We start from the raw sequence: 24,244 nt of genomic DNA, 5'->3' as shown, positions 1-24,244 counted from the left end.
GACGAGGTTAGGGCGATGATGCGCTCCATTGCTACAACGTAGCGCCTCGCCAAGTTGTAGGAGGCAAAGCAGCTCCTTGCACAAGTGGAAGCAGCGCATAAAAAAGAGGCAGTGCTTAAGGCACGGTTGGGTCCTTGGTTGGACGAAGCCTACCAAGTCTCAGCCAACATCCAAGAAAAGCTGATGAACTTGCAGCTCACACAGTAGAAGATCAAGCGAGTCGGTGAAGGACCAACTACAGAGCAGCTGGTTGAACAAGTAAAGCAAGCAACCACGCAGAGCGTGGTTGAAGTAGCAATTATACAAGTGGAGCTTGGGGATATTCACGGAAAGATCACCGCGCCAGGAACGATGCCAGCCGAGTGACTCAAGGGTGAGTCACGACCTTTGTGTTGGGGGTCTATTGGGATGGGGTCCCCTGGGTTAGTTTTGGGGCAAAAGCCCAAATTTTGATGTAAAAAGATGTAAAGTCTCTGCAAATTGTGGATGCAGAGCACGCAAATAGTTAGGAGTCAAAAAGGGCTTTTACCCTCATTCATGTAAAGTTGAGTCGGTCTTTGAGATCTACCGATGGTCCGCACACCATGGGATTGTATAAATCGGTGTGTCTTAGAGAGTTTAAGGCAGATCTATGTTTTTGTCTATGGGTACGAACGAAGAAGTCTAGCGCAGAGAAGTAAGTCTTAGAGGGGAAAATTGTTCTATAGCTGAGCGCGTAGAGCCCTAGAGTAGTGTCTAAAACTAAGTGCGCAGACCCTTGCAGCTGAGTGCGCAGGGAAGTATCGAGTCTATACACCTATATTGAAGATCAATAAAGAAGACTGTTACAGAAATTCTTGTGTTTTATCTCTATACCTTTGTTATGTATAATTGTGATATATGCTATGATAAAATGATGTCTTTATAAAATAATGATGTATTGATGCGTGAATTTACTTGATTCGTCTTATTATTTGAACACAATTAATGTTAAGTGATTACGTGAAGATCATAACACTTTCTGTTAAATTTATCGAACACTTAGGTAGATCTGAGTAAATACTAATCTAAGAGTAATCTATGTTGTGCATAAGTAGCTAATTTTCCTGTTCAGTGTCCACAAAAGCCAGTCGTAGATATTCGCGGATGTTTAGAGGCCAATTAAGGGGAGTTACAGTGCTAAGCCTTAAAGGCTTAAAAATCTGCGTGAAGGCAGATCTAGGTCATAATAAGACATCACACTGATCTTTGGATGGGGAAACTTGGTTCCAGCATCCCCCATACTACTTCGGGTGAGACTTCATTCCACGCTATGTGGACTGATGCCAAAAGGGCTAGTAGTGTAGGGATTTTTTTGGTGCAACTAACTCTGAACTTGGGTCAGGACCCCTTAAGCCAACACTGAACCCAATGACCTCCCATGACAGAAGGAAAGAAAGATGAGGGAGCAGGAGATCCTTTCAAAATGTTGCTCAAAGAGGCCCTCGAGAGACAAAGGAATGAGACGATGGATAACTTTTCCTAGATGCTTTGACGGATATCAGTAGGCGAACTATCTTCATCTAATAATCACTTAAGATGCACCTCGCCCTTTAAGGTACAAGTTAAATTTGACATTCCCATATTTGAAGGCCAAATAGATGCATATTCTATAGATAATGGTTAAATATTTTTGAAGGATATGTTTTGGTCCATAATTTTTCCAATAGGGAAAATATTACTTTTACAAGCCCAACTAATAAATGTGTTCTAGATGCCCTAAAATCCTTAAAATATAATTCGAACAATGTAGTATTAAAATCTGACAAAGGAGGAGCTATAGTTATCATGAATAGAAAATACTACATTGCTAAAATGATAGATCATCTCAACAACAATGGGTGCTACAAAAAGTTAAATATAAATACTTTAAAGAAAATTACAAAAGAAGTTAGCAACTCATTCAAAGTTAGCAACATTTGGGATAATAAAACCATAATTGAAAGTTGTCCTTATACCCCTAGAATTTATGGGGCTCCTAAGCTACACAAATATGGGATTCCAATTAGACCTATAGTAAATACTATTGGTGGTCCTACATATCATTTAGCCAAATACCTTGCCAAAAAACTTAAACCCTTGGTTGGTAACACTGAATCATTTGTCAAAGATTCCACCCACTTTATTAATGAAATCAAGAATATTAAGCTTGATAAAAATGACATTTTAGTGATTTTTGATGTCACTTCACTATACACTAATATCCCTATTGATGTATCCATGGAAGTTGTTCATAAAATAATTGATCCTAACACTGCAAAACTTATTGAAATTTTCCTCAAATCTATCTTCTTTAGTTTCATGGGTGAGATATATGAGCAAACTTGCAGAGTAACAATGGGCTCTCCTCTATCCCCCATTATTTCCAATTTATTCATGTAATATTTTGAAACCAAAGCCCTAAAAAATTCTCCCTTAAGACCGAAATTATGGAAAAGGTTTGTGGATGACACCTTCGTCATATGGCCTCATGGACGTGAAACTTTAGAAACCTTTAAACAACATTTAAATAGCCTTTCTTCATCTATAAAATTCACTATGGAAGTAGAAGTTAAGGATAACCTTCCTTTTATTGACATCCTCATCACCTGAAACTCATATGGTTCCATATCTCACCAAGTTTATCGAAAAAAGACCCATACCGAATAATATCTTCATGCCACCTCTCAGCATCACCCAACCAAAAATTGGGGATTCTAAACGCTCTTGCAACAAGAGCTGCTCGAATCTCTGATAAAAAACACCTAGATGGAGAGAAATCCCATCTCATAAATGTGTTCTTAAAAAATGGATACAAACGACATCAAGCTATCAAGGCTATGAATAAAGCTAGCAAAGAAACTTATCACAAAAATAAAAATTTGGATAACTACATTGGAAAAGTTAACCTTCCGTATATTCTTGGGACCACTGACAAAATTGCCCATATACTAAAAAAACATAGAATCATGACGACCTTTAAACCTTTGAATACCATCCGCAACTTCCTGAATTCTGTTAAAGATCCCATTGACCCTAAAAACCAAAAAGGTGTTTATTTGATTCCATGTTCTTGTGGAATTCCATATGTTGGGGAGACTGGTTGATCCATCAATACTCGTATCCTAGAACATTTTGCTAACATAAAACACAATCGATCAAAAAACTTTGCACTTGCAGAACATTCCGACAAAACCAAACATCATATTTGCATTGAGAATACTCGCATCCTTGCCAAAATTGATCACTACTTCCACAAAAAATTTAGAGAGACCATTGAAATCAATAAACATCCAAATAACCTCAATAGGATGAAGGATGGAGCAAAAGTGAAAATTGGATCCCCACACTAACATCTAAATCCATATCTTCCTGAACTACCTAAACCTAAGTCTCATTTTTCATTAATTCTCTCCCTAAGTTAATTAATGTTTAATATTCCTTTCACAAAATATACATATAAACATTACTAATATACTAATTATTTAATATTTTGAATATTAATAACATATTAATTATTCTTTAATTCTAAAAAATACATCAATAACTACTTTTAATATTTTAAAATATATTAGCTATTCTTGAAATAAGAAGATTACATTAAATATATCAAAATATAAATTAATATTTTTAATATATTTAACAATTATATTAATCCTTCCTTAAAAATCATATTTATTATTATTCAATACATATTAATTTAATCATTTTATTAATAACATAATCAATCAATTTATATCATTTCATAAAATTATTTCATTGTCGGCCATTTTCTAAACGCCATGAAATTTTACCAATTTATTAATGACTGGGGTTTGATTAGTTTTCCTCATCCCTTCGTATCTTGAACATGAAACACAGTTTTGGGTTTGAAACGTCGATCCCTAAATCAACATGAATGCGATGGATCCAGAAAATCAATTGGAACAAGCTAACAATCATAGAAATCTTAAATATGAAATTATCACCCTACACGGAAGACAATGAAAGAAATTCGCTCTTTCGAACGAATTAGAATACTTATAGATAAGAGGAAAATTGATCTCACCTTACTAAAATGCCACAGAGATTTGTCCATCATTCCTACTTTTGCCAGAATTAATCACTCTCTAAAAAATTATAAAAACAAGCATATTTTCACAAGAGCTAGCTTGACACTTCTAAGCTGTGAAATTAGAAGGACCAAATCTAAACTTGATACACTATCTTGAAAAAGGGTTTTATCTTCACGTAGCATTATCTAACCAAATTAATCCCTTGTTATGGAGAAAAATTGATGTCGCCTCTGCTCTAAAAGCTCTCAGATTTGAAGAATCAACCTACATAAAACAAGCTCTAAACTTTTCTAATTTTTTTAGCAATATAATGTGTCTCGCCTCTTTTCAACCCTTGTATCCACTAATCCTACAAATAACATGGCAGCAAATGGTGATTCTACATCAAACTCCATAATCATTCCTTCAAAAAAAAACCTTTTTAAACTCAGTTATCAACGTGCATTCGTTCTCTAATAATCTATTAAACAATCGACCAGTTAATAATTTTGATACCCAATTAAATAAAAACATCACAATTAATAAATCTGCTTTAATTAATAACAAATATGAAGCAATTAATTTTAATATCCTCCTTGTGGCCTCAGCATAGTCTGCTGATCCAATAAACACTCCTCTTAGCTCCTTTGCGTTATCCTCCTCGCACCTGAGAACTTAGCAGCCCATCGACTCTCATGGATTCAATGATAATTCAACAAAATATGTTCATGTAACATCAACTACTGCAACACATTAGGATAGGGTACATACAAACGACATCGACATCGAGTCTCCCTCCACCTACACGTTATATTCACATATTCATACGTCGCACCCTCCTTTTAACGATCTGGGTATTCCTATCGACAATCAAACTCGCTCTCTCCATATTGCAATGGAGTCTCCCTCATTTAATATCAAACATGTTCATCCACATAATATTAAACCATACCTTCCTTTAATTAACTCATCAAACCTAATTATCAATTTAGCTGAAGTACATTTAAATGAACCCATCATTAAACTTTTAAATAAAGGATTAAATTTTGCCATTGCTCCCAAGAAAATTCCTATAGAAGATATCCTTTGTCACATAAAATATGGCATTAAGGACATGCTTGATAATTCCAAGGAGAAAATTAGGCAAAATTGCTCAATCATTCTTCAAAAATCCAAACCACCCAAAAGTAACATCAACAAAGATGAATACCTTACTCTAAAATCCTTAAAATCTAATCCTAACATTGTAGTATTAAAATATGACAAAAGAGGAGCTATAGTTATCATGAATAAAAAATCTACAATGCTAAAATGATATATCAACTCAACAACAATGGGTACTACAAAAAGTTAAATAAAAATCCTTTAAAGAAATTACAAAAGAAGTAGCAACTCAATCAAATCTAGCAACATTCGAGATAATAAAACCCTAATTGAAAGTTGTCCTTATACCCATAGAATTTATGGGGCTCCTAAGATACACAAAGATGGGATTCCAATTAGACCTATAGTAAATACTATCGGTGGTCCCACATATCATTTAGCCTATAGTAAATATTATTGGTGGTCCCACATATCATTTAGCCAAATAATTGCCAAAAAACTTAAACCCTATGTTGGTAACATTGAATCATTTGTTAGAGATTCCACCCACTTTATTAATGAAATCAAGAATATGAAGCTTGATAAAAATGACATTTTAGTGAGTTTTGAGGTCACTTCACTATACACCAATACCCCTATTAATGGAGCCATGGAAGTTGTTTGTAAAATAACTGATCCTAACACTGCAAAACTTATTGAAATTTGCCTCAAATCTACCTTCTTCAGTTTCATGGGTGAGATATATAAGCAAACTTGCGGAGTAGCAATGGGCTCTCCCCTATCCCCCATTATTGCCAATTTATTCATGTAATATTTTGAAACCAAATCCATAAAAAGTGCTCCCTTAAGACCCAAATTATGGAAAAGGTTTGTGGACGACACCTTCATCATATGGCCTCATGGATGTGAAACTTTAGAAACCTTTAAACAACATTTAAATATCCTTCTTCATCTATAAAATTCACTATGGAAGTAGAAGTGAAGGATAACCTTCCTTTTCTTGACATCCTCATCACCTGAAACTCAGATAGTTCCATATCTCACCAAGTTTACTGAAAAAAGACCCATACCGAACAATATCTTCATGCCACCTCTCATCATCACCCCAACCAGAAATTACGGATTCTAAACACTCTTGCAACAAGATTTATGCGAATCTCTGATAGAAAACACTTAGATGGAGAGAAAGCCCATCTCATAAACGTGTTCTTAAAAAATGGATACAAACGACATCAAACTATCAAGGCTATGAATAAATCTAGCAAAGAAACTTATCACAAAAATAAAAAGTTGGATAAATACATTGGCAAAGTTAACCTTATATTCTTGGGACCATTGACAAAATTTCCCATATACTAAAAAACATTGAATCATGACAACCTTTAAATCTTTAAATACCATCCGCAATTGCTTGAATTTTGTGAAAGATCACATTGACCCTAAAACTAAAAAGGTGTTTATTTGATTCCACGTTCTTGTGGAATTCCATATATTGGGGAGACTAGCTGATCCATCAATATTCGTATCCTAGAACATTCTATTGACATAAAACACAATCAATAAAAAAAACTTTGCACTTGCATAACATTCCGACAAAACCAAACATCGTATTTGCATTGAGAATACTAACATCCTTGCCAAAATTGATCACTATTAACACAAAAAATTTAGAGAGGCCATTGAAATCAATAAACATCCAAATAACCTCAATAGGGATGATGGAGCATAAGTGAAAATTGGATCCCCACACTAACATCTAAATCAATATCTTCCCGAACTACTTAAACCTATGTAAAATTTTTCATTAATTCTCTCCCTAGGTTTAATTAATGTTTAATAATCCTTTCACAAAATATACATCTAATCATTACTAAGATACTAATTATTCAATATTTTTAATATTAAGAACTTGTTAATTATTCTTTAATTCTAAAAAAATACATTAATAACTATTTTTAATATTTTAAATATATTAGCTATTCTTGAAATAAGAAGAATACATTAAATATATTAACATATAAATTCTTATTTTTAATACGTTTAACAGTTATATTAATCCTTCCTTAAAAATCATATTTCTTTTTCTTTAATACATATTAATTTAATCATTTTATTAATAACATAATCAATCAATTTATATCGTTTTCATAAAATTCTTTCATGGTTGACCATTTTTTAAAAACCATGAAAATTTACCTATTTATTAATTACTAGGGTTTGATCAGTTTTCCTCATCCCTTTGTATCTTGAAGAGGAACCACAGTTGTGGGTTCAAAATGTCAATCTCTAAATCAAGATGAATATGATGGGTCCCGAAAATCAATTTGAATAAGAAGTATTTTCATTGGCTAAATCCCCGACAGGATGTTGGAAAATATATCAGATCCGACACTGTCTATGCCATCGCCAAATTAACTATTAAGAAGCAAGGCTTGTATACTTATTTGCCTACTCTTATCCGGACCTGGGAATCCGTCTCCATGGACTATATGTATGACCTTCCTTCTACCAAGCATGGTAACATATTTGTATTTGTGGTTGTTGATAAATTTTCTAAGATGGCCATATTGGCCGCCTATAAGAAGAATATCATTGCAAAAGCCACTGCCAATCTCTTCTTTAAATGATCCTTGGGTACATTTTGGGGTTCCGTAAACCATTATATTAGATTGGTATAACATGTTCCTAAGCACATTTTCATCAAGCCTCTGGTCATTGTTGGAAACCAAGCTCACAAAATTGACTGCATTCCACCCCCAGACAAATGACCAGATAAAGGTCGTCAACAAGATGATTGTGCACATTCTACGCATGTAGAACTCTAAGCATCCATGAATATGGGATGAGAGTCTTCCCTATGTGAAACACAACCGAAATACAGCTCTTCATAGCTTGAATGGACACAATTCCTTTCAAGTGGGCCTAGGATTTCAACCATTATGTCCCCTTGATGTTGCACTGCCTTCTGTAACTACACATGAAGAATCTACCTATGTTCAGTCCGAAGTTGAAAAACCCAATAGGTTTATTGAGCACATTCAACTAGGTTCATGATATCTTGGATAAAACCAATGCCAAGTCCTTTCTTTGGTTGGTTCTCTATTTCTTCCCATTCTCTTGATCTTCCCTCTGATCCAGATTCTGCATTAGAAACCCCATCTTCTCCAAATATCTGGAGCTTATTACTCGGGGTTGACACGAGGAGATTCATATTTCGACTTATATCTGCAACTCGTGTTTCCAATTGCAAAAAACTATCCTATGAAGGATCATGCGTGTCCTTCATAGATTCGTCGACCATGACTAGGATTTTACAACTTTTAGCTTAGTCGATCTAGATCCCCTGCAAATCTCCACAATATACCAAAAGAAACCTGCTCTTATACCAATTGATCTGTAAACCTTTGTGGATATTCCATTGGGCAATTCGTCACAACATATTTGATAAAACTCAATTTAAAAGTCTAAAATCTACATTATTAGGGTTTTATTTCTCTTTAGATTTATAGATCTATAGATTGTTGTTAATTGTGTATGCATGCAAATTAAATTTATGTAGAAGATAAATAACAATGAAATAAAAACTCACAATCCATAGACACAAGGTATGGCCTAGGAAACTCTTTTGGGAGAAAACCCAACTAGAAGGTGAGGTCACTCTACTCTCCTTCTTTGAATAGAAAATGGCTACAAGTACAAAGAAGTATGGCTTGTGGTCCGTGGAATACTACAGTGCACAAATCCTCTTCATGTACTCTATATCCTATCCCTCTCAACTATTTTTTCTCATCTATGGAATAAATGCACTTGAAAGAATGAAAGCCATTTTCCTCATAGTGGCTCAGTTATAACATAACCTAATAGCCTACTAGTGATTAGGTTTGAATTACTCAACTCTTAAAAAGAGTTACAATATGGACTCTTCTAGAGTATTCTTTATCATAATCATGTGGATGGCCCCTTTTTCATGAATAATGGGGGTTGATGTGGCATCTTCTCGAATTATGGTGGTGAAAGTAGGAAGGTCAACTTCTGAGTGGCATAACTTTTGCGTATAAACTTTGATTGACGTGACTCTTGGACCGTTGGAAAGCTATTTGTATGTATAATATGAAAAAATGGTGTGATGCTAAAGCAACAAAGTTTTACCCTCAAAAAAATTCATTTGATGCCTCAAAATGCTCCCATAAGGTTTCAGATCCCAATTTGCCAAACTGTGTCCCGCCGGTAAAAATGGTCATGTACCTTGATTTCTCCACTTTTTCCACTTTGAAAGCATCGATATGGATGAAAAACAATATAATGATCCAATTCATACCACAATACAATGAGGGAGAGGCAGGGTGAATGAGTTCATCGAATGTTTTGTATGTGATAGCATTGCGTTGACTTTCCATGGTGATTGTTGTGCCACCAGGTGACGTTGACACACTACTAAGTTCCCTTTATTCATGTTGCTTACAGACACCAACGATGAGCTTTAAACAAAGCCATATGCACCACAATTAAGAGATTGTGAAGTGGATTTCCCTCCCATTAATTTGAATTGTGCCTTTCTCTTTCCTAATGGCTCGGTTGCTAAAGCATCAACCCTATGATTATTTTGATGCAATACATGAAGGGCTTGAAATTCTAGATGAATTCGAGTGATAGATGGATCCTTTTAAAAATAAAATTGATTTTGAAGCCTGAAGTGGAAGTGCCTGAGTATAAATGCTTAATGATAAGGGTTTAATCTCTCAGAATAATTAGTTTGTTGATAATTTTGGCATTTGTGTGTTTGTTTCCTTGTGTCAAAGCATGTAACTCTGCTTGACTAATTTTGGCTTTACCGAAGCTCCAAGAAAAAGTTATTTCTTCTTTTCCTCCAAAGCGCACCCCTCACATTTACCACCCCTGTATTTTGTTACACTATATTAAATTATTTTAAAAGTTAAATAAAAAATTTTACAATTATTTTTTATTAATTAAAAAAATATGGCTTTTTAATCATTATTTTTAATAAACATATAATTTTTAACTTATCTTTTAAATATTATCTAAGCAATTGGAAACATATGACTTTTTAAATATATATCAAACATCTCATTTTATAAGATTTAAAATCTCATTAAATTATAAAACTTTTTGTGCCAAAGAGGTGAGATTGCGTGTCAACGTTTTTTAAATGTTGGAAAAATAAATATTCAAATTGAAACATGCATAAATATAAAATGTGAGATTGCGTGTCAACGTTTTTTAAATGTTGGAAAAATAAATATTCAAATTGAAACCTGCATAAATATAAAATGTAAAATGTAGACAAACTTGGGATATTTCACGTCACAATGATCTATTCTAGTCTCTTAATTATTAAAAGAAAATTTAAATAACCAAATTTGATAAATTTGATATATATAAAGTATCAAACCATGATTTATAATAAAACTATGAAAAAAAGCTAATAGATTTAATAAATATAAAGTATAAAATCATTGGGTATAGTAAAATTATGGGTGATAACACTTTTCGCTACTAAAAATGAATAGTTTAGTAAGTTATAGACTCAAGTGATATTTATATATAATATTTAATTTAATAAAAATAAAAAATTCATAATTTAATAATATTTTTAAAATCAATTAAGATTAATAAAACATAAGTAATATTAATGTAAGGTGGTTAAATTTGATGATCAAAATTTAACATAGTAATAAATTTATTATATAAATTATTTGTACGGTCCCTTAAAATAATTAATATAAAAGTGTTATTGCTAGAGTTTCGCATTTCCATCACCGGAAATTTAGGGAAGCCCTTGAGATTGAAAAAAGGCCGAACAATCTCAATAGAGAGGATGGCTGGAAGATCAGTGGTTGTTGGATCCCAACCCTCCTTTCCTAGTGGTTTTCTTCCCTTCTTCCCCGCCCCCCAGGTTATAGCTTGTTCTTGTTGTCTTTTTAGTAAATTTCTCCTTGTTTCTCATATGCGGTGGCCTTTTTTCTTTGAAGAGTGGTTGATTTAGTTTGAGATATTTTAATAGCATTTTGTTTACGCGATTAAGTATATACTAATAATTTTAACTTAATTAATAAAAGAAAAATAATCTTGAAATCAATCTATGGCAATATGCTTATTTAACACTTAAATAAACAATTATTTAAAATATTTTTTCTAACCCTTAAATCACTCTTATATTTATATATTTATATTTAGTTAATAACTTTTATAACTAACTATTAATTTAATATTAATTTATTTTAATATATATTTATAATTAAAGTTTATAAAATAGTTAAAACTTTTATATTCCTATGGCCCTTTATCTTTTAATTTAATAAGAATATTACTAACTATCAATTTAATAATCAATTTAAATTTTTATTTATTTTAATTTATTTAATTAATAAAAGAAAAATAATCTTGAAATCAATCTATTATAATATGCTAAATACAATTTAAATTATTTAAAATATTCTTTTTAACCCTTAAGTCACTCTAATATTTATCTATTTATATATTTAGTTAACAACTTTTATAACTAACTTTTAATTTATAATTTATTTTAATATATATTTATAATTAAAAGTTTATAAGATAGTTAAAACTTCTATATTCATATGTCCCTTTAACTTTTAATTTAATAAGAATATAACTAACTATCAATTTAATAATCAAATTAAATTAACTTATTAAATAAAGGTTATGCCCCTAGTCGAGTCCAACTAACCGTTTTCTGGTCAAATTTAGCCGTTAGTCAATATAGCCGTTACCTGGTCAAGAATTTTAGCTGTTGGATGTTCTGCTCTGACTATTTAACATGCAAAGCTTGATTTGATTCTTCAACTTGTCCTGACGAATGAACCACACTGGTTGGTTCGAAACACGTCGACAAATGAAATATCATGTGATTTACGCAGAAAAATCTCTCATAAACTTGATATGGATCACAGAAGCCTCAATTCAACAATAAAATATAATTATATATATTAATGATTTAATATATGCAAATACAAACAATTGTATATGAGGGACCCATTAAACACTTTAACAATAATTATAGCAAATAACATCAAAATCTCCATATCAATTTATAAGTGAAATTAAAAAATTATAAATAAATAAATCAAGAAGTAAACACTGTAATTTATAAATGGATTAACAATCAAAGGTCGTGACATCTTTTATCAAGATTATGAATTAAGTTCATGTACTCTAATTAATAGGCCAAATGGTTCTTTTTAGAGCGCTTTTTTGTCAATACAATTTTTTAAAAACCATATGTTTATGTTGCTTAATTTGCAAAGATCAATTGCCTCAAGGGGTTTTCAGGGTGCAAAATCCATTTATGCATTCAAAAGTGTATTATAAATAACAGGAAATCACAATTGTGCTAGAAATTCTATTGTCAGATTTCAACTAAAAATCCATTTCGTCTATTAGTTAGACTACGTCGAATTACGTTTAAGACAATATATATTTTTTAAACGAAATGGGTAGAGATTTGTATTATTAAAAAAAATCTAGATTACAACGCCAAAACCTTTAGAAATTCTAAACTTTCTTGCAGATTTGAAATTAAGAATAGAGGCTCAATCCAAACCCTCAAGTGAGTTCCCCATGACATAAAAATTGCAGTCATTTTCGAACTAATTTTTGTTCCAAAAAACTCCCAATATCCAGACACATTTACATTCCATTATTCACTATTTTTGTTTTGATTTAGTCTGAATTCTTGTTTTTCTTGGAGAAATACTTTTTCCTTTCTTCCCAAATTGTGTCTAACCCAGGTTTTTTGTAGATTTCGATGGGTCATTCTTCGGCAAGTGCACGTTCATGTTCTTGAATTCTTCCTCATTTGCTTGATCTGCCCAAGAAGTTACCTTTTCCAACATTGTTCCTGGTGGTTTCTGGATGGGGTCCATTTTCCACAAGGGTTTGCTGCTTTTCCACTTTTGCTGAGTCCAAAAAATCTTCACTAGCATTCGATTTTTCCTGATTGACTTTCTTTCCTCTGATGCAGTTTCTTTGGCAGTGTCAACTTTTTGTTTATCTTCTGGTACTTTCTTATCTCAAGACTCTTCCTCTTTGTTTGTCATATAGTAATTGCCTTGAGCTCCTTCCCACCAATTAAGTATTTGGTATTTTTTCTGATCTTTGTTGCTCTAACATTTGGGGTAGTTTTTTTTACATGCCTCATTTCATAACATGCTCTACATCGGAATGAGACATTTTTGTAGTCGAGATTTTGGACCTAGACATAATTTGGGGTCGTCAAATTGATCTGAGTGGGAAAACCCTTATTGAAGTTGTACCACCCTCCTCCAACACTTACCCAAGCTTACCAGTTCACCAAGTTAAATATGTGATGAAGAGTTACTATGATATGAATAAAACTCCTAGATCACCTTAAGGAAGTGGAAACAACAAACCAAAACCTTTCTAACCTTCCTTAGGAGATACAAGACTCACAGGAGCTAAACCACCCCTCTAGGTGCCCAAAACTCGAGTTAAATTTATTTTTCACCGAAAAAATTCCATTTGCATGCATAAGCTTGAATCCATGCGACTGTAGGCCTCTAGTCACTCTCATAAGCCTAAAAGGGAGAGACTACAATATTTTTTCAGCATGTTTTGTGCCTCCTACCGCGAGATTTGGGCCACTTTTTCAGGGCTAGTCTCCAAAACACTACCCAAAACTTGATGAGGCTTTCGAAGACAATAAATGACACCAAGACAAATCCTCTAACACAAAACTTGATCAAGGAATTGACCTAACCAAGCCTAACCATGATAGACATTTTGTCAAACACATGATGAACATGAAATCTACAGGTCATAAATACACATTTGAACATAGGGGTCTCATACTTATTTGAGAATCATCAAGAAGGTCTAATGCCCTCTCATATTAGCTACAATAACATCTATTAGGTCATGCATTCAATAACCAATCACATATTCATCAAACATGTCAAGAGCCATAAACAATATACATCATATAACCAACTAATAACCAACATATAAACGACCAATAACCAACATATAAACCAATAATAACCAACATATAAACCATGGAAACTCAGTCATAATGTCACCATCATAATCAATACATATGCTCATAGATCACAACAGAAAATACCTCTGATTAACATATGAAAATTCCAACCAAGTCAGGGACTTCCATGTACCACCCGACCATAGATTGGGTTGAACTGTAGAAATTTTGAATAATATGACACATATTCACAGAGATTATCCTGATTATACACCTATAAGCGGAACATGCATAATACATAACCTTCTCTACGTTGATCATCAATTTACAAAAGCAGAAACATTCACAGGTGCACATAGAAGCATCAATCAAACATATCAACACAGTATTTTCCCGGGGAAAGCATCTCGCTAAAAACCCCAAATATCTGTATATTATATTGATTGAATCATGTAACAATACATAGTACAATACTCCTCACAAGTACTCAGTACTATCTCCACATGCTACACACAATACAACTCAAATCTGATCTCCAAATCTCCCCCGCTGCTTGCCTGCCTCCACAACTCAATACTTGCTCAAGAACTGATGAGAATGGCTTACCAAACTCGTATTTGACCTGCAAATAATCACTCACACTCTGTTGGACGTGAGCACAGGCTACAATTCTTGATATTGGCCAATTCATTGGCATACTCAATCCCTCTGATTGTGCAAATCATCATGCACAACTATAGTCACAACTGATAGCAATCTGATCCTCTAACACCTGTCCCTGCTGAACTGAACATGCACTGACATGCAACTGAGTTAACTGATGTATTCTATAGTTGCATTATGAGTTAATAAATTGTGAATTAATTAATAACTAATTCACCCAACTCATCTCTAGTCTATTGATCAGTTAGACTAAATACAACTAGTTTAACAAAGCTAAACTGAACACAACTCCATCAACTGCACCTCCAGTCCACTAAACTCAACTCACTTGAGTTCTAACTGAAGTCTTGCATGCAAATATTAGTCATCCCATAGGTAACCACGTATTTCCTTCTGGGATCTGCATGTACCACATCCGTAGCTCATCCTGAAGTGCTCCAAGAGAATAAGATCAAGTTTATAGTCCAAATATTATTATGGCACAATAATATTTGACTTTTCTATTTTTGACAGCCAGTCTAAAAATAGACTTTGATCACTCACACTGTGATCACTCACACTATGGTCACCCACACTGTGGTCACCCACACTGTGATCACTCATACTGTGATCATCCACACTGTGATCATCCACACTGTGATAAAAAATAGAACTTGCACCATAATTTGCCTGCGGGCCCACTTAGTGAAGGCGACTCTTTTCACTAAGCTCCATCATCTTGTTGCATTCTCAACAAGCATTTCTTGTTGCACACTTTTCAACACTCCCTCTCAACAAGAAAGGCTTCCTCTCAAACCCGATCCTGTAACTCTGGAATGTTCTCCATGCAACACATCTGGCCGGTCCACTTGCTCTGTCATCAAAGTCTCTGACTGCTATTGCCTCTGTTGACTGAAAACTCTACATCTCTGTGCTCTTCAGTATCTGACTACTCTAGCCTCTGTCACTTTGATCTCTGACTGCATCCGTGCTGCTGCTAGTTCTATCTCCCAACATTGCATCTGCACTGCACCTCCGAACTGACCTCCCTGTTGGGCTAGAAAGACCCTCTAATGCTGAAGCTCTACCTGTTGCTGACAAGTGCTCCCTCTCTGACATCTGCGCTATTGCAACATCTCCATGCATCTCGCACCATTGCACACCTCTTTGTGCCACCTAGCACTGTGCAAAACACTTGTGCCTCTCGCATTGCTGCAGCCTGCTAGCTATGCGCTGTCCTGGGATTCCCTGCACTGTCGCTCTCTCTGCCGCTCCATCCGCATCTGTCTCTACCCAATCAGTTAGTTCCTGCTACTACACATCTGGGGCTCCCGTAGCAAGGTCTCATCCAAGAGGTTGGGTACCTCAAGGATCTTGCCCCTCCTCCTTAGGACAATCAATCCACATCACCCCACCTCCTACCTGGAGGTATGGCTGCATGCGATCCCTCAGCCCACCTGGCTCGAAGTTTCCCCCTACTGGAGGTCTCTGCATGAGTAGATGTCTCTACTCGATCTCCTCTCAGCTTCCCTTGTTGTGGCTGCTCCACAACCTCCTGAAGCTGCTGCACCAATCGTGGCTCCTCCACAATCATCCGAGACTTCTTTTGGCTCTGCATGTTGAGAGGTAATGTATGCTCCCTCTCAACCACCAAGTCTCCATCATGACAACGAAAGCATCTCACCTTCGACTCTTCAACATTCTTCCCATCATTGGAAGAACAAGATTCGGAAAGAGAAACCTTCTCCTTCCCCTTCTTCACCTTACTCGCTAAGGCACAATTCTCCTCATCCTACATGGATGAAGAACAGTCTCTGGTGCTCCGTCTAATCTCCTCCTGCATCAAATCCGACCATAGTCGTTCCCAATTTGGCAATTTCTCCCTTCCATTCACCGAGTCCTGGTAGCTATGTTAACTCTTAGGAAGGTCAAGGAGTGCTAGACTCACCATCCTCATCCGACAGTCACCCCCACACTTCCCAGCTCATCCCGGCATTGGGTGAACTTCGTGAGATACTGGGGCATACTGTCTCCATTATCACAGTTAATGTTTCTGAGTTTTATCTCTTGCTTTGGAATTAAATTTGAATTCCACCAGCTCAAAACTCAATCGCTTCTGATCTAGAATTTGTGAGAACAAAGTATTTCTTGTACAAAGATCGACTGTATGGGCATTCACCGAATATCTCACCTTCCAAAAGAAGGATGAATCCAGAGGCTACCTGACCCGATCACAGACTCTGCCTGAAGAAATAAAATGTAAACACTTCTTGAATAATAGATCTGATGATCAATCCTCGCTTGATATCCTGTAAAATTCTCTTCTACAAATCAAGCAGCTCTAATACCATGTAGAAATTTTGAATAATATGACACATATTCACAGAGATTATCCAGATTATACACTTATAAGCGGAACATGCATAATACATAACCTCCTCTACATTGATAATCAATTTACAGAAGCAGAAACATTCACAGGTGCACATAGAAGCATTAATCACACATATCAACACAGTATTTTCCCAGGGAAAGCATCTCACTAAAAACCCCAACTATTTGTATATTATATTGATTGAATCATGTAACAATACATAGTACAATACTCCTCACAAGTACTCAGTACTATCTCCACATGCTACACGCAATACAGCTCAGATCTGACCTCCAAATCTCCCCCGCTGCTTGCCTGCCTCCACAGCTCATTACCTGCTCAAGAACTGATGAGAATGGCTTACCAAACTCGTATTTGACCTGCAAATAATCACTCACACTCTGTTGGACGTGAGCACAGGCTACAATTCTTGATATTGGCCAATTCATTGGCATACTCAATCCCTCTGATTGTGCAAATCATCATGCACAACTATAGTCACAACTGATAGCAATCTGATCCTCTAACACCTGTCCTTGCTGAACTGAACATGCACTGACATGCAACTGAGTTAACTGATGTATTCTATAGTTGCATTATGAGTTAATAACTTGTGAATTAATTAATAACTAATTCACCCAACTCATCTCTAGTCCATTGATCAGTTAGACTAAATACAACTAGTTTAACAAAGCTAAACTGAACACAACTCCATCAACTGCACCTCCAGTCCACTAAACTCAACTCACTTGAGTTCTAACTGAAGTCCTGCATGCAAATATTAGTCATCCCATAGGTAACCACGTATTTCCTTCTGGGATCTGCATGTACCACATCCGTAGCTCATCCTGAAGTGCTCCAAGAGAATAAGATCAAGTTTATAGTCCAAATATTATTAGGAGACAATAATATTTGACTTTTCTATTTTTGACAGCCAGTCTAAAAATAGACTTTGATCACTCACACTGTGATCACTCACACTGTGGTCACCAACACTGTGGTCACCCACACTGTGATCACTCATACTGTGATCACCCACACTGTGATCATCCACATTGTGATCATCCACACTGTGATAAAAATAGAACTTGCGCCATAATTTGCCTGCGGGCCCACTTAGTGAAGGCGACTCTTTTCACTAAGCTCCATCATCTTGTTGCATTCTCAACAAGCATTTCTTGTTGCACACTTTTCAACATGAACCAAATATTTCTTTTAGCCAATAACCCTCGTGCCATATTCCAAGCATGAATGTGGGATCTCATGGCATAACCAAAACAAAACCAAATTAGGGCTTCCAGAGTCCAAACCACCTCAACACTCAACTAGTTATTCCATCTCATGGTTAGACATCACTAACCATCATCGGAACGGTCTCTACCTAAGTTGTCTAGGGCTCCAGAGCGTTTGTTCCAACGTAGCTCTAGGACTAGTTACTCAACCCGCAGGTGTCATCGGGCTACAAATCGTTTGTCCAACCAGGGCTTCTAGAACCAGTAACTCAACCCACCAAGGGCTCTAGAGCTTTTGTACAACCAAGGTTTCCAGGACTAGTAACTCAACCCAAGATGTTACAGGGCTTCTAGAGCATTTTTCCAACCAAGTCTCTAGGAACTAATAACTCAACCCACAACCATAAGGAACATGAGCACCAACCAAAAAACAAAAGGTAAAACCCAAAACACCATGGTTATCCAGGAATTGACAAGGCTAGGCAAAACCACTATCAATCCAGGCAATCCTCCATTGCAGTGACAAATCATAACCAAGAAACCACATGCTTATTCTATGCATGCTAAATATAGCAAGGAAATAATACATGCAAATTGGTACTTGCAAGCAAAACCTGCTCTAGCTGCTGATCCCGATGTTCTCTTGTGCTTTCCTGCTTTTTCCTTGCCTTCTTTCTCCAAATCCCAAGTATGCCACACTCCTCCAAGGGTGCTCCAAGAAAACTCTAAGTGTGCAAGAGCATGAGAGAGATAATAGAATAGAGAGCTCCAAGCTAAAACTAACAAAATCTACCAATTGATCCTCATAAGCCTTTTTATTATTGAGGCCTCTAATTTCTTCATTTCCATTATTTTTCCTACATTTTCCTATTGAAAATAGAAACAAGAAATGTTAAAAATAACATCAAGAAAAATACTAATTTAATTTATTTTTGAGTTAAATTGGGAATAAAATTGTAATTCCACATCTCATGACAACTTGTAATAGTTAATTAAGTTAATTTGACTTAGTTATCTCAGTTAATTCGAGTTAAGGGTCTAACTAGAGTCATGTAGAGTGTCCCCTACAATTAAGGGAACTAGATGATTTTATTTTGAGTTGTAATTATTTAATTCAGCATAACCGAGTTAAAGTCTATTAAAGTAGTTCCAACTGATGGAGGAATTAGTGGGAGGTCTAGTAGTGGGGTGTAACCTGCAGTAGTGGGGTGTCACCTACAATAGTGTGGTGTCACCTGCAATAGTGGGGTGTAACCTGCAATAATGGGGTGTAACCTACAGTAGTGGGGTGCAACCTGCAGTAGTGAGGTGTTGCCTACAATAGTGGGGTGCTGCCTGCAGTGATCAACCTCTAAATTGAAGATTCACTCATAATTAACTCATGCATGTCAGATCAGAGAAAAATCCAGTTGAGATTGGAGTTCAAGGACAGTGTACTATCAATTGTAAAATCATCTAAATTAAACCAATGGTGCATGCAGTCTGAGGAAGGCCTATGAGGATTGCACAATTCATAATTGAGAAATTTCATAATTAAATAGGGGCTAATTCCTTGAGGAACAATGCAAAGAAGTAGGAGATTGGAAGGCTAGGAATTTGGCTAAGTATTGGCCAAAGGTAGTTAGTCAGGGAGAGGATAGAAAATACTTATGCAGGTTGAGCAAAGCATATTGTATTCATGCAAGGCTTACCTAGGAAGTAGTGAGATAGATAGATATAGTGCAGAGGTTTCTCGAGCTTGAACAAAGCATTGTAACCTAATATTTTCTTATTAATGCAATATACAAATAGCAGTGGTTTTTAGTTGTGGCTTTCCCCAGAAAATTATTGTGTTGTGTGTGATTGAAATCTTTCTCTTTATACTTCGTGATTTCATCGATCATTTATTGTTTCCACTGATGAGTAGAGTAGATTCAAGTGAATTGCTTTAGCATATACAATCTGTAGTTTGAATATACAAGGAATTTCTACATTTTCTCCTCACATGCAACCTATGACCTTTCACCTTCCTTTTCTCCTAATTTCCTTTATTTCCATAAATAAAATGTCAATTAATGCTTCTTTGCCTTTCCAAAGCCTTTGTTATTGCCTTTTCCAATTTCCTTTAGCCATAATAAACCAATTGAACATCCACTAGGATGTTTTTCCCAACATTCAGCTGGGAATATATGTCCCATGACATTGGTCTTATATTTTTTTACATGGAAAATCAACCAAGGGTTGTTACAAAACCCTCCCCCTAGGGGGAACATCATCCTTAGTGTTCAATGACACCTATAAATAATAATACTGTTGAAAACCAAAACATACTGCCTATGGGGCTTTATAACACAACTCATTGCAATATTTACAAGGACCACTACATAAAACATGATAATCATACCATTACTGAAGCTTTATAACACAAATCATTACCGTGTTTATAATAACAACCACATATACTCCTATACACATTTTCTTCAATTAGAAAATATGCATAGTATCTATGGAGCTTTATAAACATCGCTCAATAAAATATTCACAATAATATACACATATACACATTTTCTCAACCAACAACTAAAAGGATATGATGCCTACATCAGAAACAAGGGAATCTAGAGGCTCACACCTCCACCCTCAAAAGTAGTAGCAGGATTCACCTTCTTCCGAGGATTTTTAGAATCCATTGCCAAAGTCAAACCTGCATCCAATATCCAACTCTACAATCTTGCGCTACTTGTCTTCTCAGTGAACAATTTTTTGCTCATTGTTCTAGGGAACACTCCCAATGTGCATATGATTCCATCTAGAAATGCTAATGACCAAAACAAATCCATCCCTGACCTTCCCTTCTCTGCTACACAGTCCCTTGGGGAATCCGGTCACCCCCTTTCGTGCAGTCACACACCTTCCAAGTTTGTTGGGCATCCCCTTCTCTGCTATACAGTCCCTCAGGCGACCCCTCCCTTGGCAAGGTTTCCTCACATCAGAAGGTTAAAAAACCAAAGCATATCCCTGCCTCAAAATCATCATATTAGTCATAGCATGTTCAAGGAAATCAATGGACGCTATTGGGTACTAGTGTCCCACAATGGCCCTACTCCTGAAGTTTTTTACCAACATACTACTGGTTGTTCAAATTCCTTTTATCTTTGCTACTAGTGCTTGTAGTTAGTTTCAACCACCCAAATGAGAATTTTCATGCTTTCCTGTACCAAGCACATAACTTCCATTAGATTTAAAATAAATTCAAATAATACCTCATTGGTGGCTCGTCAACAAAGTACACTTACCATTCTGTTTACTTCCTGTCACAACAAGCCAAACCAACTCTTAACCAAATCATCATGTATAAAGATATCACATCCGGTTAGATAAAAAAGCAAACATCATATATCAAATCATGAATCACATGAAATCGTCATAAACCAGAATCATAGATCATGTAACCATCATAAATTAGAATCATAGATCACATGCATAATAAAAATGAAATAAAATACTGATACTTATCCTTTAATTGGTCATTTTCTTCTACCTTTGTCCTTTGTCCTTTCTGTACACACACTGGATTGGTTTCCACACCCGACAAGAACCTAGTGCCTTCTCTCCTCTTCAATCACGTACACATACACACAATATACATCACAACACATACACTTACACCTGGTGTACAACACAACACAATACATACACCTACACTCAGCGTACAACACAATACATATACGTACACAAAGTACAACACAACGAATACACATGTCACGATACATTGGCTACACATTCCCTGTAACATAACAAGACAATACCACATGTGCACAACATAATGTGTATGAAGTGTACACAATACCACATGTACATAGTGCCACATGCACAATGTGTACACAACACCACCTACACAATGTGTACATAACACCACTTGTACACAACACCTCATTCACGACGTGTACACAACACCATATGCACGACATGTACACAACACCACCTGCACACAACACCCCATGTACAACATGTACACCACACCACATGCACACGACACCACATGTACAATCATGCACACAACACCACATATACAACATGCAAGCAATGCCATATGTACACAACATTGAATATGAAACATACACAAAGCACAATATGTACACAACACCACATATCCAACATGCGAACAACACCATTTGTACACAACACTGCATAAACGACATGTACGCAACACCATGTATATAAAATGCCACATCTATACAACATCACAGGTATAACATGTTGAATAAATACAAAATATACACAATAGTAGTACTACACATCGAGAGACTACATTGTCTCTACCAAGCAACCTTATTTCTAGTGTCTTTTCACTATCCATGCTTGTCCCAACTTGTCAGATCACACTTCTTTCATTCTGCTGATGTATCCCTTAGCATTACCTGTCATAGTATAAACATAGACATAGTGCAAGCACATAATATCAATCATATCCATATAATACTGACCTCGTTGATTTATCAAGACTACTCTTCCTGCTTGATTCCTCATAAGACCATGAACCCCTTCGTGTCATTCACCTGCATAAGCAATCATTCCTCCACAAGAATGATTCTTGAAAACCTTGCCAGACAATGACATACATACATACACATATATATAAACATTAACATAATACAATCATGATCCCATGAGACAATGACATACATACATGCATATATACATATATAGACATTATCATAATCATGATCACAATATAATTACCAGATATCATAAGGTCAAGGTTAAGATAACTCCCTTTATCCATGCACAACATTGAGAATAATAGTTCCCAACATATTTAAGGCATCTGATGCCTCAGATCCATTTACTTCATCTTTCTTATTACTTTTCTCATGACTAACCTACCACCACCCATTTACCCTAATGGACCCAACCAATCCAATGATCTGTAATATTCATGCCTTCACTCAACTTTATACATGCACCGAGCTTCATCTAGGTCTTACATTACCTGTCTAGTTTCATTCATCTCTTTCCAGCTTCATTAAATTTCCTCTTTCCCAACCAATTCCCAAAACCCTCAAAGCACAAAAGGCAAGACAAAGAAACAGACAAGAAGAAAACCATGAAAACTAATAACAATATGACACCACAAGCAAAGTGGCATGTCCATGCACTAGACATAAACGAAATTGCAAATCAGGAACAAACAAATCACAAAATATCGAAACCACAAAACTCCCAACAAACACCATGACTCAATCCCCATGGTTCCCAAGGAAAGCTCAATCTGGGTGCTCTTCAAGATTTCATGGCAACCTCTTTTTCCATGCAATCCCTTGCATTATGCTACCATAAACACATGACTATCAATGTATAAATGAAAATAGAAATACACTGGTTACCTTACCTTGATGTGCCAAGCATGTTGCCTTGTAACTGAACGCATCCCTGCCATCTCTCAAGGAACTCCAATTCTCTGACGAATCTAGCCATAAATGGAAAACAATTGTTATACCTGTCAAATACATGTTCACGAATATAACACATATCCTCGTAATGTCAAACAACATTATGGTTAAGAAGACTTCTTGTATTCATGCAAGCACTCATTCATTTGGAATTACGGTTTCCCAACATAGCCAATGGAATTCTCACCCAATTCCTTTCTTTTACCTTTTACCTTACTGTAATTGATTCTTACTATGTACTGTTACATCACCCAACTATTAGTTATACAAAAAAACCAACTATTACCTTGTCACACTAATGCCAAGCATGTTTCCTTGCAACTGTTCACACATGTCAGTCATACGTTCCAAATATCAAGACATCATGTCTATTAATTTGAAATCAACCTTTACCAAGACTAACAACCGTGTCATAATCAACTCATAGTCATTAATAATAATACTACAACTAG

Source organism: Pinus tabuliformis, chromosome X (genome assembly GCF_031772625.1).
Source record: "Pinus tabuliformis cultivar Carrire ecotype Pingquan chromosome X, CPIR1, whole genome shotgun sequence".
NCBI classification, from domain to species: domain Eukaryota; kingdom Viridiplantae; phylum Streptophyta; class Pinopsida; order Pinales; family Pinaceae; genus Pinus; species Pinus tabuliformis.
Note: the sequence above shows the minus strand (reverse complement) of the source record.